Genomic DNA, 20,462 nt, shown 5'->3' with positions numbered 1-20,462 from the left:
CAAGAAAAGAGATAGAATACTACTCCTTTTAAAAACCTTCAGAAATGTGGGGGAAATTTTAATTGTGAAACAATCTCAGACTTTGAAGCAAACAGTAAAATAAAGAAGTCCCATGTACCTATCACATAAATTTCCTTAAAAGTATACTATATTTGCCCTATTCTATGACTCTGTTATATTTGTGTGTATTGTTTATTTTATATTTTTAAGAGTAACTTAATAAATAATGCCCATTTTTAAATTTTTTATTAAATTTGCCCTTTGGCAATTTCATAGCTCTGTGTGTGTGTGTTTGTATGTGTGTGTGTACATGTGTATATGTGTGTATGTATGTGTGTATACCCGTGTGTGTGTGTGTGTGTGTGTGTGTGTGTGTGTGTGTGTGTGTATGTATGTGTGTATATGGGTGTGTATGGGTGTGTGTGTGTTGTATACAAAATGGAGTCTGATTAATGCCATCCCCCACTCTTATTCTCCCGCTATCCCATCAACTTACTTTGGGGCATTGATATCTTTTTTATATCTATACCCATCACAATTTTCCCAGTTATGCCACCAAATATTGTCATGCTCTCTCCAACCAGCTTGGCCTTCACAGAGAACCCAGCGACTGTTTCTGCAGTTCTTTGGTACTCTACTCTACTGATTTTGTCTAATGTAGTCTTCTGATATGCCCCTGGATACTTCAGAAGCAAGAGGAACTCTGCATGTGAGTTTCAGAATGGTCCAGAGGTCTAGGAGTGTCCAACATTGACACCACCACCAGCATTAAGGAAAGCAATGATAACATGACAAATCTAGACAGCTTCCTCTGCTGATAGGCAAGGGATCCCACTTGGGATAAAGCAGAGGAAAGCAGTAAGATGCTACCACTTCTCAGACACTTGCCTTGCTGCAGGTGTGCAAGGCTCCAGGAAGCTGTTCAGCACAGGACATCCCCATCAGGACCCCCAACACTTTTCACCCTTGCCTTTCATGACTTTCCCAACATCATCCAACTTTTTACATGAAATTTAAAATTTACAGACTTTAATTGTTTGTTATCACTCTCCATGGCACAATCATTTGTGGAAATACATTCATCTTTGTCTAATTGGAAAATTGTTTTCTATCTTTACAATTCCTTTTAAGGTTAATTTCTTCTTTTGAAATAATTTTTCCCTAAGTAGGTGCCTGCTTCTCTATGGCTACTTATTCATTTTCATCTAAATATTATATACAGCCCTATGATCAGTTTGTTTATGTGTTTTTATTTCCATCATCAGACTGAATTTAGGAAAATCGTAGGTCTTACAAATCATTTCCTTCTTGGATCCCAGTAACATGAAACATAGTTAAGCAACACATTCATTTACTGTGTTCAAATTAAACAATAAAATGAGAAATGTGGAATAGAGACAAGTGAGAGGGGAAAATAAGCATAAATAAAAATTAAGAGATTTTGTTTTTGCAGGTTATGCATTGCTATGAATTTATGCTTCAAATTTACAAGGAGGTAAAAGGGATATGAAGATAGGGTGTTATTACGGTTACTGCCATATGACCTAATTCCTCCAATTACTAAATATGTTCTTTCTTGTTTCTAACAAAAAATAACACAGTGTCCTGTAGGCACTGTAGAACAAGAATCTGTGCAATACTATATGGGAGCTGTTTGGAAGACTTTACGAGCACTGAGTGCTTTAAACTACATAATAGTCCTATGAGGAATGTTTACTGTTTAGGTCTCAGGAGAGCTTCTATACTGTAAATTTCTGAGGACCCCAGATAATGGTAGGATATGTGAATTCTATTACTATTTAACATGACAGAAATTAAAACTGTTGAATGTTAAATGTGTTTAATTTTAAAATATTATATAGCACATTGACATAAGAGGAATACATTGTTTAAAAATACCTCTTTGCATAAAGGGAAACAGTATTCATGGCATAGCTTTCTAATTTCATGGCATCTCTAGTGAATGATGTGAAGTTAGTGTCTTGTAAAACAATCCTGCTTTTATATTCCTGTTGTGATGTTACATCATTTTTGCTCAAATAAAAGTAAATTCAGCCTCAGATAGAAATGAGATTGGATATTTGATATTGTATTTCCAGTGTTAATTATTAGATAATAGATGCAAAATAATTTAAGTACAGTTGAATATGATTCATTCGTTCTTTGTCCCTTCAAATGAGTCTGATGTCCCATGTAAGAAAAATGACTAGTTAACTCAAACCTGAAAGAAAAATGTAAAATTATTTTATAAAAAGGCTCTAATCTTCATCAAAACTGCTTTATAAATACTTTTCATTGCACAAGGCAGAATTCTCAATTGAAAATCTAATAATATTAGTTGTGTTTAAGGTTTCTTTTAATGAAGTTAGGTTAATTTTTGTTTGTTTCTTTCTTCTCTTAGTGAAATCTGCATCCACTGAGTTTTTCAGTCTATGCAAATTGAACTGCAAAAGTGGCAAATAGTTCTGTGTGGAGACACTGGAATCTTCTGAATTGTCCTGGTCACTCAGAATTATACAGAATACACTCAATATTGAATTAATCCATTTTGGAAGTGGGAAAATTAGAATATAGGTTTTCATTAGACATCATAAGATTTGGAAGTGTGAAATCCAGGATCCCAAGACAAGTGTTGAAACTTCACACAGTTCATGGTTGACATCAAATCCCATGTTTCACCACTAATGTTTTGAGTGATTTACAGAATATTCAGAAATACTGATTCAAGTATACTATGCTTTGATCAATTATTATTGATCAAATATATATGCTTTGATCATTATCTTTGGAACATAGCCCCCAGAGTAACATGAAACTGTATTATTAATATGTGTTTAAAAAATGACAGAAAAAGCCAGGTAGTGGAGCATACCTTTAATTCCAGCATTGGGGAGGCAGAGGCAGGAGGATTTCTAAGTTTGAGGCCAGCCTGGTCTACAGAGTGAGTTCCAGGACAGCCAGGACTACACAGAGAAACCCTGTCTCAAACAAACAAACAAACAAACAATAACAACAAAACAACAACAACAAACAAATGACAGAAAGAACTTTCCATAAGCAAAAGCTCAGAGAAAAATCCATAATGTATAGAAATTGTTGCAAGCCTAGAGAGTTATCATGCCTAGAGAGTTATCATGAGCTGGTAAGATTTTTATCATTTTATTTATTTTATTTTATTTTATTTTATTTTATGCATCTGAGTGTTTTGTTTATATGTATGTATGTGCATCACATGCATACTTGCGCAGAAGAGGGTATTAGATCTCTTGTAATTGGTGTTAAGAATAGTTGTGAGCAAACATACGGATGCTGGGAATTGAACACAAATCCTATTACTGTTCAGCTCTTAGATCAATATTTTTCAATTTACCTTGTTTGTCCTCTTATAGAGAAAACCAAACAAAGGCATCCCTAAAACATAGTCTCCTCTAGGTACCTATGTTACAATCTAGTATTTTGAATTACCTACATTTTTTTCTTCCCATAATTTCCCTTCTAGATCACTGACCTGCCTGCCATTCTTCTCCCAATGATACCCAAATGAAATTCCTCTTTGTTAATTAGTATTATGAAATATACCTTCATCTCAATCTTTCAGAGGACTTGAAATTTCTTGAAATACTCCCACTTTTTAGCTTCTCTGATCCCACCTTCTTCACCTTACCTTCAAATACTAACTTTGCTTGTTACCTTCCAAGTAAGTGGAAGTTTCTCAATGTTGCTACTGGGGTTACTGTTCATAACATCTCATTAATTTACAGGGCTTTAAAGACCCTACTTTAGTGCTTTTCAAATTTCAGAATTCTGTGTCCCTTTACTACAGTTCTTTATGCTGTGGAAAACCCCAACCATAAAAGTATTTCATTGCTACTTCATAACTGTAGTTTTGCTACTATTGTGAATCATGGTGTAAATACCTGATATGCAACTCAAGGGGGTCCTATGCCACAGGTGGAGAACTACTGTTTTCTTAGTAATGAATCCAAAAGTTTCATCCATTCTTGATCTTCCTGAGAACCCATTTTTGCAATAATACAAGAAGCAGTGAATTCCTGATTATCCTTCTGAGATCTCCATCATCCCAAATACTTCTATACTCCATTAAGTGATGGTACTATGCATTCAGCCAATCAAGCAAGAATTGTAATGAATCATCTAGGGCTCTCTCTCTCTCTCTCTCTCTCTCTCTCTCTCTATCTCTCTCTCTATCTCTCTCTCTCTGTGTGTGTGTGTGTGTGTGTGTGTGTATGTATGTGTGTGTACCTTACATCCAAAATGAAGTGTGTCATTGATCATATTTCTAAAGGAAAGGTGCACGTGTGTGTGTGTGTGTGTGTGTCTGTGTGTGTGTGTGTGTGTGTGTGTGTGTGTGTGTAAGATAAAGAGGAAGCAAAAGGAAAAGAAACAGAGAGGATAGATAGGAGAGAGAAGAGAAATATACAAAAAATTATTGAAAACAGATCAATAGTAGAAGCTCATTTACTCTTTCTCATTTCAATATCAGCACCAACCCAGTTCAAGCTACCCTTCTAGCTTCTGAGCCCTGATATGATCTCTCTTAACTATTAATGGCCCCTTGTTTAAATTTACCTTTCTTCCATGTGTCCCCCTCCTATAAACATGTAAGGTGCATCTGTATCACTCAGCTACTTACAAATGATCTACAGACCTGTTTCAGCATTATAACAAGTCATTTTCTCTATTGTCTAACACACTTAGACAAGTCAAAGCCTTATTTCTGGCTTTCAGACTAACTAACACTTCTACTTTCAAAGCTTTGACCACACCTACACCACTGACCTGGACTCTCTTTAGCTCCTTCACATTTTTGTTTCTTTCATATTTAGCCATCACAAAATCATTACCTAAAAAATTGTCTCTCGGCACAGAGAGGTTCTACAACTCATTATTCTTTATTACAGAAATTCCTTCTGCTCTTTGTTTCAGATATACAAATGTACTTGCTCTTTATTTATCTTCTTTCAACTTATATATTTATCTCTGATGGATCAGATAGTATATCTTTAAACTGTGATTCCCTAAAGGCTCTTACAAAGGCTCTATCAGTGTGCCTTAAGCAAATGAGTAGTGTGTTATCCTATACCAATATATGTGTCCTGTTATATGAACTTGTGACTAGGCTTTCCTCTTAACAAAATTACATATTATTAACTATAAGAGATATAGAATGAGGGGATTATGTTCCACCATTGTGTTAAATATCATTCTCTCTCCAAGTTTTATGATGTTTTGGAGATGAGAATATATGTTGCTATTCCTGCGGGTTGTTTAATTATTTCTTAAATATTTACAACTTGTTCAGGAACTTTTAAAGTATATTGTGCCTTTTAAGTTATTTTGCTCTCTCAGAATCCCTACTATATGAACATGCATTTATCTCTATTTCACATATAATACAACTGAAGCACACTAGAGTTTTTGCCAGAAAATTAACAAAAGCAACATAGCTAATGTGTTCTGAAGGCAGCAGCATTTGAATTCAAAGCATCTGGCACAAGAGCCTGTGTCCTTAAGAATTGTTCCATGAAGCTCCCATGGCTGTTGTAAGGAAGAACAGCAATAGTAGTCTAGTTCCAGAGTTTTCCTCAATCCCTCTCTAGAAATATGCAAGACATTTTCCTTTAATTTGATTTTATCCTCTCATAAACATGGAAGATACAGAGACATAATTATAATATAGCTTTTACTAATTAATAAAAGTTAAAAGCATGGGCCTATGGGAATATGCAGAAAGCAAGCAGCAAATTTACCTGAGAGCATTCCAGAAGATTGTCTCCTTAAATTAACGTTATTTCTTTTACTTTTTGAGATTATAATATAATTGCATCATTTCCCCTTCCCTTCTCTAACTCTCAGCCTTCCCATACACCTTCCTAGCTCTCCTTCAGGTCCATGCCATTTGTTCTTTTGAGTTGAAGGGTAATGGCGTGTTGATAAGGACAAGGAAGATAAGTCATAGTTAACATTTCCTGAGGGTTAACTATATAATGAGGAACTGACCTATTATCTATAATTATGGGTCTTGAAGCTCAGTTCTTTCACCCTAAAAAATTTTGGATAGTCATATATGGCTCATATTTTCAATAATGACTAATTATATTCAACTGATAATTATAGACAATAGGCCAGGAAAGTCCTGCCTGGTGTTCAAACCTTAACAGGTATGCCTTCTAGAAGACTTTGAGGGTAAGCAGATGTTTGAAGCAGATAAAAAAACAAAAAAACAAAAAACAAAAAAAAAAACAAAGGTACAAAGCAAAAAGGTGGGAAGCGCATATATAAATCCAGTGATGGGGTAAACAGTGAAGTATCTATAAAATGAGAACATTAAAATGTAAAATCATGGAAGAAAGACTCCTCATCAGGATGAGACTAAACATGTAAGTGGCCAAGAAGGCATCAAGCCTAGATTGAAGATAACCTTCAACCTGAGATCTTGGAAAGCCAAGATCACTCCTCATATCCTCTCAACTTTCAGAGCAATAACCCCTAAGTAATATATTAATGGGATAAATTAGGCCTTTGAAACTATTTACTATAGATAATTTTGGGGTCCAGGGAAATGGCTCAGTGGAAACGATCATGTATTACTCTTATAGAGGACTTGTGTTTGGTTTCCAACACCCACAGGGCAACTTACAGTGATCTGTAATTCTAGCTCCAGAGAATTCACTACCTTCTTCATATACTCCATGTGGTATACAGACATACATGCATGAAACATATGCATAAACATAAAGCAAAAATATTAAGATAAGTTTACTAGATCTACCTAATTTTCTCTGTGCTGCATGAGACATATTTTAGAAAATTATCATGTAGTTATCATTTTCTCAAGTTAATTCACACATAATTCAAATGTATGTCTATAGTTAAGTATTTTCTTTTTTGTAATAAAATTTTTTATTAGGTATTTTCTTCATTTACATTTCCAATGCTATCCCAAAAGTCCCCCATACCTTCCCCCCTCCACTCCCCTACCCACCCACTCCCACTTCTTGGCCCTGGCGTTCCCGTTCCCCTGTACTGAGGCATATAAAGTTTGCAAGACCAATGGGCCTATTTTTCCACTGATGGCCGACTAGGCCATCTTCTAATACATATGCAGCTAGAGACATGAGCTCTGGGGGTACTGGTTAGTTCATATTGTTGTTCCACCTATAGGGTTGCAGTTCCCTTTAGCTCCTTGGGTACTTTCTCTAGCTCCTCCATTGGGTGCCCCGTGATCCATCCAATAGCTGACTGTGAGCATCCACTTCTGTGTTTGCTAGGCCCCGGGATAGCCTCACAAGAGACAGCTATATCTGGGTCCTTTCAGCAAAATCTTGCTAGTGGATGTAATGGTGTCAGCGTTTGGAGGCTGATTATGGGATGGATCCCCGGATAAGGCAGTCTCTAGATGGTCCATCCTTTTGTCTCAGCTCCAAACTGTGTCTCTGTAACTCCTTCAATGGGTGTTTTGTTCCCAATTCTAAGAAGGGGCAAAGTGTCCACACTTTGGTCTTCATTCTTCTTGAGTTTCATGTGTTTTGCATATCTCACATAATAGTTTTATTGTAACAGACATATTTTAAGATTGTAAACTTCTCTATAATTTGACAGCATTTTAAGTTTGGGTTCAGTTCATGATTTAATCAGACTTCTTAATCATAAGCTCTAATATATACAGTTACTTAAATTATTGAGATGCTCTGCTAAATATATGAAAGAGTTAGCATAGTGGTTTAAATTTAGACAAGCTCTTTCTCTATAAGAAGCACTTGCTGAGAGGAGCCTGGTATAGCTGTCCCCTGAGAGGCTGTGCCAAAGCCTGACCAATCCAGATAAGGATGCATGCAGCCAACCATTGAACTAAATGTGGGCACCTGAATAGAGGAGGTAGGGGAAGTATGGAAGGAGTTGTAGGAGTTAGCAAACCCTCAGGAACAATAATATCAACCAGCCAGATCCCCCAAATTTCCCAGGATCTAAACTGCCAACCAAAGAGTACACATGGAGGGACCCCATGTCCCCAGTTGCATATCTAGCAGAGGTTTACCTTATCTGGCTTCAATGAGAGGGGAGCTCTGTGTTCCTGTGGAGGCTTCATGCCCTAGTGTAAGGGAATGCCAGGGTGGTGAGGTGAGAGTGGGTGGGTGGGGGATCACCCTCATAGAAGGAAGGGGAATGGGGAGGACATAGGGGGTTTAACTGGGAAGGAGAGGAACATTTGAAAAGTAAATAAAATAAGAAAAACAATCGAAGTTCAGAAGACGTAAACCATTTGTTCAGTTTTGCACAAACACAAGCAAAACCAAGAACTGAACTCAAATTATTTCCAGGCAAATTTGTCTTCTAATTTTCTGGTGTGTCCCTAGAACCAAGCCAACCCTAGTCTTCATGTTCTTACCCTTCCAAAATTACAAACAATATCACAATTTACTTTTAATGCAGTTTCCATGGGAAAACTTCTCTTCTATTTCCATAGTTATCATTCTGCTTTCAATACTACAGGCATAAATTTGTCTCAGCCAAATTAATTGCTACCCTTGACTGGGAACACCTAAAAGTTGCCCAACTTGCTTAGTGTGGTGGTTTGGAAAGAATGGTCCCTATGTGCTCCTTTGAATGCTTAGCCACCAAGGAATGGCACTATTTAAAAAGAAATGGGAGACATAGCCTTTTAGAGTAGGTGTGGTCTTGTTGAAGTAAGTAAGTCACTGGAAGTGGGCTTTGATGTTTCAAAAGTACAATGTAGGCCCAGTAGCTCTCTCTTCCTGCTGCCTGTGGATCCAGATGTAGAACTCTCAGCTAATTCTCAGCCCAATGTCTGTCTGTATGCTGTCTTGCTTCCTCCTTAATGAGTATAGACTAATGTAGGCTTATGTATAGACTTATTTAGGCTTATATTTTTTAAAAATCTGCTTTAATATGTGTACTTAAATGCTTTAACTTCCCTTCTAGTCCATTACCTACCAGTTGTAGTGGAAAGGAAAGGTTAATAGGGCAGAGGAAGATATGGACCTGTTTAGAAATAGTTCTTTGGGGTGAATCCAATCTGTATTGTCAGGATATCAGCAATTTAGTTTACATGAATCAGCAGTAGTAGCTCAATCTATTTGTAAACACCATTCACGAATCAGCAATAGCAATTTGATCTAGAAGAAACCATGAGGATCTGCCAAGCTGCTGGAACACCAGGAGAAGTTCATTGGTACACTTCTCTTGACAAAAGTCATAACCAAGAATGATCAGCAAAGAAGGCAAGACAAAACCAGTGCCATGGCATGTTCAGCCAAAACCAGCATCAGCAAAGCCCAATAAAAACCAGCAGAACGGCAAGCAAACCAGTGTCACACAGCATCGTCCTCTGGCTGGCTGGCTAGTTATATATACTTTTCCCAAACATATGTGTTCTCTCAAGCATCCGCTCTAACAAAACATCATATGCCCCTTTTCCAGGCAGTTTCCAGAAAAACACGGAGTGTCTGCTCTCAGCAAAACATCCTCTCATAAGACAGTTTCCATAAAAACATCACATGACACAACTGATTCTCCAAAGAAAGCATAATTTCCACTTCACACTAAATGTCTGACACTTTAATCAAGCCCTAATTAATTTTTTTCTTTTATTGTTGTACGTATTCATGGACTCTTAGAACAGTGATTAAGATGGTATATTACAGTTTCTATTTATCCATTAACTAACATCCATTAAAGATGGATAAACTAATGCTTTTGCATTTTTCTAGGTAGTTTATAAAATAACTTTTTGTTCATATATAGAAAAATCTGTAATCAATCATATTGGTGACACCACCTTCTCAATTTCTGTTCACTTCCCAAACTAACTTCTGTGGCTTTATCTCTTGTATATCTAACAAATGAGTGGCATTTATCATTCCATAAGTCAGTATGTACTATTGAAAATCATTTTTATGTTAGGCACACTCAAGCATGCTTTCCTAGTTTGTCTGTAAACCTTTAAAAGAAATGTTTCTTGCTTCGATTTTCATTTCATGTTAAGGACATTAGCTAAAGCCAAAAAATAGTTAACCAGATATAGTCAGAACTTGGTTAGAAAATGATCACTCCCCTTGTTTCTTCTTAGACTTAGTAGCCAAGGAGCTCTAAGCTCCTGCCTAGAGAAGGAATACAAGCAGAGAGAACAAAGACCAAAACATATCTTCAGATGTAGAACTGTAGCCAGTCCCCTTGCTCATTTTCCTCATACAAGCACCTGGTGTCAGAGGAAAGAAGAAAACAATGTTTTCTTCTATGATTATGGTTTGGCCTTATGGGTAGATATGATTTAGAGCATCTTTTTCTCTATAGTTAGTGAATATGACTTAGAACATGGAGGGAAAATGTGTTTTGATGAAGATTTGACAGAAGGGAGGTGACAAGATGGAGTGTTTATAATTTTTAGAGACACCATGGACATTTTTAGTTTCACTTTTCATAAAACTACCAAATTACTAACACATCTCTAGAGATGAGGAAACTTAAATTAGGTGAAGATAAATGCTTCATTTCTTCAAAAGATAAGGTAGGATAAATGGAAACGAACATACGGTTGACAGAGTGACTGGGTAAGTCCATTTGCGGATGGAAGAAAAAATAAAAGCTAACACTAAATGTACTCTTAGATGCAAGAAGTGTTGCTATGAGAACACTACAGATAGGCTGGGCAGTCATTGGCAGATCCATGAATATTTGAAAATAACAATAATGTGTCTATATATAACATTCATAGGAGAAGCTCTAACAAATGACCCAGGAGCATTATAAAGCTAGCATGAGTTTTTAATATCTTTCTAAGTAGACTGTTTATGATTACTTAGGAAATTTAGTGACCCTATAGATTATAGGCAAAGATGTGCAAAATCCATTAGATCATGTATAAAACTGAAGCTGAGCTCTGGATTAAGTAAATCTGTGACTTTCTCGGACTTAGATTTCAAGAAACACTATGCACATGATTAGTATAGACTAGAAATATATATGCTCCTGTGTCCAGTATCAGGGAGCACTCTACATGTCCAGTGATTTAGATAAACATGAGTAGTTTCTGTCTATTTTAGGTTGACTACCAGGGGTCTCTCTAGCCCATTGTTGACAGGACCATCCTCAAGAGGAGGTAAGGAATCAGCTAAGGAATGGTGAATCAGGCACAGTGGTCAGTGGAATCTTTCAGGTCTGACGGACTAGCAGTCAGATTGCTTCTTTATTGCTACAGGTTTGACAGAAGAAGGACATACTAATGATTATCCAAGAAGTACAGATTATGTCTTTGATTTTTCATTACATGTCCATGGTTATAAGTTTAGTTACAATTAGAAAGTACAAATAGAATAGATTTTATTTTATTTTTTATTATCAGCCCTGTAACTCTAATTTAAAGACTCTAAAGAATGTTTGTTCCAAAGCAAACACATTTAATATATGACATCCTGCTTTTATGCTGGCAATATTTATAGTTTTAAAGTACCCCAGACAATGGAAATTATTTGAATTGACCTTTTTATGAATAGAAAATACTAACTTCTAAATCCTTTTACTATATTGTTTCATCATCTATGCTATAAAGTAGGAAATGTTTATTTTAGTCAAACTATCTTATTTATGAGGAACTATTCTTTGAGGAATGAACCCTGTACAACCCCCTGTCTTCAAACTACACTTTCAGAGAGGTCTAAGCATATTAAAAAAGAAAGCCTTGAATCTGTAACAAATTCTCCTGACCAGTAAAAGTTTGTTTGCCCTGAACTAATTATACTGTTGGATTTTGCTTAGGGGCATATAGCTCAAGAAGGTCCTTGGAGTTGTGGCCTCATTATCTGTGCTATCATGATATCCAGGGCATGAGAAAGACATTCATTGTGTAAATGCACCACAGTGGATATTAGGCAGAAAGCTCGGAATACTCATGATACAACTCACAGATCATATGAAACTCAAGAAGGAAGACCAAAGTGTGGATGCTTCAGTTCTACTTAAAAGGGGTAACAAAATAATCACAGGAGTTAGAGGGAGGGCCTTGGGAAGGAGAAAGGAGAGAGAGGGTAAAGGGGGCAGGACATGAGATGTACAGAAGGTCAGGAAATTGAACAGAGGTGTGTAACAGTGGGGGGGGGGGGTTAAAAACTGGGGAAAGTCACACCAGAAAGTCCCAGATGCCAGGAAAACAAGAGGCTCTCAGGCCCCAACGGGGATGACATTAGCTGAAATACCCAACAAAGGGTAGAGACAATATCCAGAGGTTAGGCATGGTCCCCAGTTAACAGATGGGCAACCTACCCATCTCAAAAATATTAACCCAGAATTGCTCCTGTCTATAGGAAATACAGAGACAAGGAGTGGAGCACAGACCAAAGGAAGGGTCATCCAGAGACTGCCCCAAATGAGGTTCCATCCCATATGCAGCCACCAAACCCAGACATTCTTGCTGATGCCAAGAAGTACTTGCTGACAGGAGCCAGATATAGCTGACTCCTGAGAGGCTCTGCCAGAGCCTGACTAATACAGATGTGGATGCTTGTAGCCAACAATTGGAATGAGAACAGGGGATCCCAATAGAGGAGTTAGGGGAAGGACTGAAGGAGCTGGAGGGGATTGCAACCCCATAAGAAGAACAACATTATTCAATCTCCAGTAGTTACACCAGTGTCCAACTGCCTATAAAAATTCTCAAAAGATTCTTCAATCCTAAAGTTATTCCCTTGACTCCCATGGCTCAGATGGCTTTGAACTTGATCTTAGCCATGTTTACTGTCTTCCCTGGTGTTTAAGTTTGAGAATAGTCTTGTGGGTCTTCTCAGATTCCATAATCATGCACCAAATCCCATGAAAAAATCCCCTGATATAGTCTATCCATCTCTCAAGCTATCATCTATCTGATCTATTTGGCATCTGTTTATCTATACACACACATGTCTATCCATCACCTATTGATCTACCTCAGACTTAGATTGCAAAAAAAAAAAAGATGCATATGATAGATATATTTCCATGTGTCACACAAGTGAGTTCACTATACATGTCTGATGACTTAGATAAACATGACTGCTATTTGTCTCAGATGATAGCTGAATACCTATCCAATAGAGAACACCATCTAACAGAGGCAATAGTTGGGCAAGAGTGCCATCTCAGGTGGAGTCAAGGTTCTATATGACTTCATCTAGAAATTTCATGATACGTATTATAAGATGAATTCCACCCATTTGTAAGTCTTTGTGTGTGTATTTAGCTGAGGGCACTGGAGAAGCTGTAAACTGTCAAGAACGAGGAAATACTATAGTCAAAGGTGGTGGAGTAGGCATGGTGATCTTCACCTTCATCAGTGTATCCCATGGGCAATATCTTACAAATGCAAAAATCTGCTGGCCCATCCAGATATACTCAATTTCTAGCTCCATAAGAATAAGTAGGTAAAATGAGATTATTTTGTGAATTGTCTTCTCCCATGGACACTTAATAATTAGTTCCTTTTTGTTGTTTTGTTTTGTTTTTCAAGACAAGGTTTCTCTGTATAGCCCTGGCTGTCCTGGAACTCACTTTGTAGACCAGGCTGGCCTCGAACTCAGAAATCTGCCTGCCTCTGCCTCCCGAGTGCTGGGATTAAAAGTGTGCAATCTAAAGTATATTTAGATTTACAAATTTTAAATAATTCCTTCTATGCATCTATCATATTCTCAGCAAATCTCAATAATCTCAGAAATAATCACTAGGTTCCCTGTAACTGCATGGCTGACTGCATGTATGAAGCTTGGACTCCTGGAATGATACCCCTAGCAGTCCCCATAGGTATCTGTGTGCTTTCTTCCCTGTTCTTTAAAAGTTCCACTCACATGTTCTCTCTTGCTTCTCTCTCACTCTGTCTCTCTCTCTCTGTGTGTCTCTCTATCTGTCTATCTTTCTCTTATACACACACACACAAACACACACACACACACACACACACACAGAGAGAGAGAGAGAGAGAGAGGCTGGAGGCTGGAGGCTGGAGATGCATACACTACCTGTGAGAAGATTCATTCTTTTTTTTTTTTTAATGAAAAACCACATACCCTGAATGCTGGAACTGAATGACTCCAAGAGAGATGCGAAGGGGAACATGCATTTGGTTGAACTCTCAAGCCCAAGCTGTTCTTAAACTCCAAATGTCTCAAACTTAATGGATATATATTTTAAGGTTGAATTATGTGTACCAGAAATATACACTGAAGTCCTAACACACAGCACCTATGATTATGACCTTCCTGGGAAATAAGACAGTGTACATATTACTTGTGGCATTATAATTCAGTAGGATAGCCCTTAATCCAATATGACTGGCATTCTCATTAGGAAAATCAAAGACTCTTTGAAAATAGACATGCAGGAAGAACACCACACAAGGAAAAAAAAAAAAGAAATTGGAGTACTCTGGCTACAACTCAAGGATACAAAGAAGGCTTCCACCAAGTCACCAGGTGACACTTTAATGTCAAACTCCCAGCGTCCAGCTCTAGATGAGGGTAAGATGTCATTGTTTTCATTCACACACTTTGGTCTGTGCAGCTGTAGGAAACTTACATGGTAGTGATGATAGGGAAAACTATGGTTTTCTGCTCCCTTGAACCTTACTCTAACACTATTGCTCTAAGGAGAGGTTGGGTTCCAAATCTTAGGGTCTGTATATGTGTTCAATGCTTCTCACGGAATGCTGATGTAGGCTCTTGGGGTTCTCTGCCCTTTCGTTTCTTCTCTGTCATTATGTAAATCTCTTTGGAATATTATTGAGGTATGTCCTCCTACCACTGAGAGACTGCATAAGGGACACCAGTGTTATAGACTATAAACTAGTGCTACAGACTATAAGCCCAAGTGTAATAGAACCATAAATTTCTAGGGCAGGGAAGATTATCAGATTTCTGGAATGGGATAAAATTAAAGCATATGTACAAATATGTACTATTGCATTTCCTTTTAAAACACTGCCTCTGAGAGGTTAGTGGCATTCACCAGGACAAAAATCTTCAGCATAGAATTTCTATGATACAGCAAGGTCTACACTGTCTAACAGGATCCATTTATAAAGCATGGATTGATGGGCATAATATAAATGGCAGGCATAAATGCCAAGCCAAATTCCTTTTTGACTATCTCAGAAGAAGTGCAATCTTTTCTAAAAGCATATTTTGAGCCCAAATCTCAGGGTGAGTCACATAAGTGTTCTTTTTTAGATAATAGTGAAATTATAACTTAGAGGTTTATTAGTCAGCAAAATTCAATTTTGGTAGAACCGTACTTGGAAAAGGAAATGAAAAGATATGAGGGCAGGTTTAGACCTGCCAGGGAAGAGAATCTGCAGGAATTTGTGGAGGAGAAAGTTTCACACCCTGTGCTTTCATGGTCTGATGGGAGTAGAGGAAAACTAGAGCAAGTAATCAAAAGAGGTGTCTATTCATTCCTCACAGGTCCATGAGCTACCTGTAGGATCAACATCAAAGCCTTGCCTTTTCTGCTGCACATCTACCTGAAAGTCCCAAATCCAGGATTCCAGCTCACTAATGCCGATGAAAATGTGAGCTGTCTGGGTACACATTCATTCCTTCCACACATGCACCGTGCATGGTCTCCTTAGAAGAAGCATGACTCATTCTTAAAAAGCCAAGCATGATCTTTCCAGAGAATAGATAAACCATGTTCTTGATATTCAATGAAGGTAACTAAAGTCGCATGTCTGCAAAACACCCTCTACTTGAATGTTTAAAACAGATTCATCCCTAATTCCACACATCTGGATAACCTAAGTGTCCTTCAGTAGGCAAATTGATAGTTAAACCATTGTTCTTCCAAATAAGGAAAGGTTATAACTCAGTTGAGCTACATAGTCATGAAAAGACATGAGTGAAGATGAAGTGAATGTCCCTTGGCTAAACAGGGCTACTAGATAAAGCTACATGCTATGAGTACAAAACTTAACATTTAGGAACTATAAAGATAGTCAAAAACAAAAACAAAACAAAAATATTGGTTTCCAGAGGACTAAGGGGGTCAATAAATGGTACACAGAGGATATTTAGCAGTGATAGTGGCCTTATTATAATGTAATGGTGGCTACATGTCATTAGACATTTCTCAAAATCTATGGAATGTAAAACATCAAGAATTGAGGGTAATAAACTACAGGTTTGCAGAGATGATTAAATGTTAGCCTAGGGTCATTTTGAGTATACTACCCAAGTGTGGGATGTTGATGATTAAGGAAGTTACAGGTGTTAGAGGCAAGGAGTATATTGTAAATTTCCATACATCCTGCTCAGTCATCACTGTAAACTGATCACTGTTCCCAAAATACAAAGTTTACTTTTTTAATGTAATGTTCTGTCAGGGCCTCCCTTTAGTCACCACACTGCTCTCCCTGTCACATGTCCTCCCCTTTCCTTACTGATATCCCTTCCTCCATCCAGCCTTCTGTCTCACCCCTGTTGCAGCCTGTACTCACTTTACTATCTTAGATGCTTTAGATCTTTGCAACTGGACCATTGTGTGGACCACCTTGTGTAAAGTCATTTCCTCACTGAGCCTGGGAGATGGGAGGTGAAACTTCTCCCCCAGCTGCTTGCCTGTAACAATGAACTGAGAAAGAACTTGAAATTTGTCACTATAGGTCTTCTTTCAAAAAAATTTTTGACCCAAATGCAAACAATTTTAAAATATGAAAAATGTTTGTGTGGCCTTGAGTCCCCCCTAAACCTCCATGTTCCTTTGATTGATTAGCATTGACTAATACTCACAATAGACACAGCACATAAGAACAGTGGCTGTATTATCTATATTATCTAATTAAATAACCTTTAGGCCTGCAAGATCTTTTATCTCTGTCCTTACTTCATTTGCCCCTTTGTTTTAAAACCTAACTTCTCACTAAGCAAACAGATGTTGAAAATGTTCCAGAACCTCCAGCGAGAAATGCATTCATTGTAGAATGATATATCAAATCCTCAGACTTTCAGATACACACAGTATCTGTATGTATCTGACAAAATGAGGATTCTGAGATACTGTGAATATTGTGTTCCATTCCATTGAGAGCAAGTCAGTATACCTCTACTAAGGTCTAGGCAACGTGCTTGGCTGTGGTAATAAAAAGTCATGCAAAAAGAAAAAGAGAGAGAAAGAGAGAGAGAGAGAGAAAGAGAGAGAGAGAGAGAGAGAGAGAGAGAGAGAGAGGAGAAAGAGAAAGAGAAAGAAAGAGAAAGAGAAAGAGGAGAAAGAGGAGGAGGAGGAGAAGGAAGGAGGAGGAGAAGGAGAAGGAAGGAGAAAGAGATAAAGGGGGAAAATAAGAAAGAAAAAGAAAAAAGCCCTGTGTGCTCAGGTGACTGAACAAGAAATGCCTGACAGAGCAGTGATGGGTACTCCAGCAATGAGGAAGTGTTGGGACAGAAGATGAGCAGGCTGATGTAAATGGGCTAAAAGTTTGATCTTGGAAAGCAGTTTGCCAGCAGCAGCAGCAAAGAAGAGAAGAGGGGTAAGGTGTCTGCTGGGCAGGAGTGAGGATTCAGAATAACAAGGGAAGACGTAGATTTCTCCAGGAAAGTGGACAAATCTATGGGCTTTTCAAAAAGCAACAAAATCTTCAACTATAGAGGAGGTTAGATCAAAGGGGGGGATCGAAGAGACAGAGAGCTATCTAAACATGAAGGCTATTTTAAAATAGAATGCACATATTATACTTTTCAATGGAAATCTGGATGAGTTTTAAACAAAGCTATCCCTCGGAAGAGTTTGCTGATAGTGGAAGAGGGGCTATTTTAGAAGGAACAGTCCTGTGGTGAGCACCTGGGGAAATGACACAGCCAATAATGGTGCTGCAAGCATGAGAACCTGGCTGAATATTCCCCAGCCTGCATCGAACCCCACATGTGGTCATATGCTCCCCAATAGCCCAGTGCTGGGGAGAAAGAGCAGAGGAGAGGTAGGAGGAGCTCTCTGGCTACCAGCCTAGCTCCAGGTTCAGAGACAGTTTCAAAGCCATAGAGAGCATGATAGAGGCAGCTGTGCAATGCTCTCTTCTGGCTTCCATACATGCAGATTGACACATCTGAGTATTACCCACACACCCCTACTCTACATATACATATACCCACAGTGGAATGAAGACACATAGACTTGCTTCATACTGAAGCAGTTCCCTCTGGGACAGATGATTAATGTCAGGAGTCTAGGAGAGGGTTAAGAAGAGACAAGGACAGGGATCCTGCCTCTCTATAAATTATTTATAAAGAAAACTAGTTCAACACTGATTGGCTACCTAGGGAGAAACCTCTGAAAACATGACATCGCCAGAAAGTTGCTTGCTTCTCTCAACCCATTTCTAAACTACAGTAGGCAACAGGGGTGTGCTTGGAGCACTAAAATTAAAAAGCTACCTCTTCGCTAACAGCTAGACCCAGTTCCAATGTGGAAAAATCTTTTAGGATATTAATTGACTTTCCTTCCATTTAAACATTTTTTCTTCCTTAATGTCTACTATTTCACTATAAGTTGTGAAGCTGGCCCCGAATGATAACGTCCATAAAGATATCAATGAGGACCAAGTGAAACCCTTAACAATGACTCCCTAAATATGCTTTTGGAAACCAGGGTGAGACAGTAACTACCTCACTGTTATCCTGTATGGAACGAAAAAGAGAAACATTATTTTTTTTTTCTCCAAATGCACTGTCTGATCTCTAGTGACAATTTAAGCCCACCCATGCAGTGAGTTCATTCTTGGTTCATTCTAATAGCAAGTTTTGATTTAGTCAGCAGGGTGTCCAGGTGCTACAACTCTAAGAATAAATCCAAATGACTCCCTTTAGTCCCAGTGACCACTTGGCGCTCTGCCTCATGGTTGACTTGCCTCCAAGAATTTAGACTAAGCACAATATCCATCTAACTTTCCGGGCCTTTCTTGAGTGGAGGATCTGCTATTCCAGGAAGAACTTCTTTTCCACATGTTTAGGTTTGTTTTATTGCTCTTCCTAGGCTAGTGCTCTCTGGTCATGATCCCCTTCACGTGCCTCCCATGTGCACTCTGTGTCTATGTGGTAGATTCTTAAGAAGCCAGTATATGGATTTCCCAGAATCTCTCCTGGTAATCCTCTCACCCCACAGACTTCTCATTTTGATAGTTAGCCTTTTCATCGCCCCCCACCCCCCTTCACCTCTGCCTGATTACTATACATCCCACAGACCCTGACAGCTTACTCTGGATCCTAAAGATATACTAATGAGCATGTAAGAGACAGCCGAAGTTTAGACATATTCCAGAGAACCCATTTGGTCACTCTAAACATCATGAAGCACCTAACAGCAGGTGTCAGGCTGCCTCCTCCCTTGCTCTGATAGTATCCTTGCTCACCTGCCACTTCTCAACTGGTGAGGGGCTCCTACACTATAGTAAATAAACCACTCACGCCAAATGTCCCTAAGAGTTGCCCTACAGACTAATGGACTGCACTGCAATGAAGAACAACTTTTGCAAGTCAGCGTCATTTGGAAAGGGAACCCCATCCCTCTCTTACCAATGCCTTGGAAATCTCTGGGTAAGCCCCTGGGAGAGTGTGTTCCTGCCCATGTGTAAAGAAAGGAGAAAGCTTTAAGGATGATAACTACTTAGGATTTTTCTTTGTCTTTAGTTAACTGTCTTAGAATTTCTGATCTCTTCTTTGCCTATAGTGTTCTGGGTGGGAGAACGGGGTCACAGACTACTGTGGCAATTGTTTCTCGGCCAAGCACTGGGAGAGGAAACTGACTGCAATGTGGTGCTCTATTTATAATGTCAGAACTTATTGTTCTCAGAAGTGGAACTTTAGCCAAAGCACTAAGACAATAGGAAAAGCCTCATTCAGTATCCTATTTTAACAACACTGTGAATTGAAAAGGCCTTTTATCACTGCCGTTGCTGTTCTTAACTATTTAAGGGATGTGCTTAGAATACAGAGCTCTATCATCAACTATGGGATGGAGAAGAAGAAATGCTGGCATAAGATTATTTAAACAGTTCTGTAAATGACAAGAGTCTCCCCTGAACACAGATAAGGCTAAAGGTTTAGAGATGAGATGGGTCTCAATATGTAAGAATTGCAGGAAAGGTAATTCTCTTCAGCTCTACTTTAGGGTAAAACTGAAGCACAATAGAAAAGAAATCATTCAATAAATTGAAAGAACTATGGTGTGTGTATATGTAAGGGTTGGTATGGCGTGCTAGAGATGAAAACTTGGTCTTCATGCACACTACGCAAATGATGTATCAATATGATAAACTCCCATTGCTAACTGGGAAGATTTCAAAAACGGGGCTCTTAATTCCTGTCTTTGGGTGGTAGCCCGGGGCCAGCACAGATCTCTTATAAAATCCATATGACTTCAGGGAGTTTTTGCTGAAACAATAAGAAACAGGGATAAAAGATAAATTGTACCATGGT

The sequence above is a fragment of the Mus musculus genome, chromosome 12 (genome assembly GCF_000001635.26).
Source record: "Mus musculus strain C57BL/6J chromosome 12, GRCm38.p6 C57BL/6J".
Taxonomy (NCBI): Eukaryota; Metazoa; Chordata; class Mammalia; order Rodentia; family Muridae; genus Mus; species Mus musculus.
Note: the sequence above shows the minus strand (reverse complement) of the source record.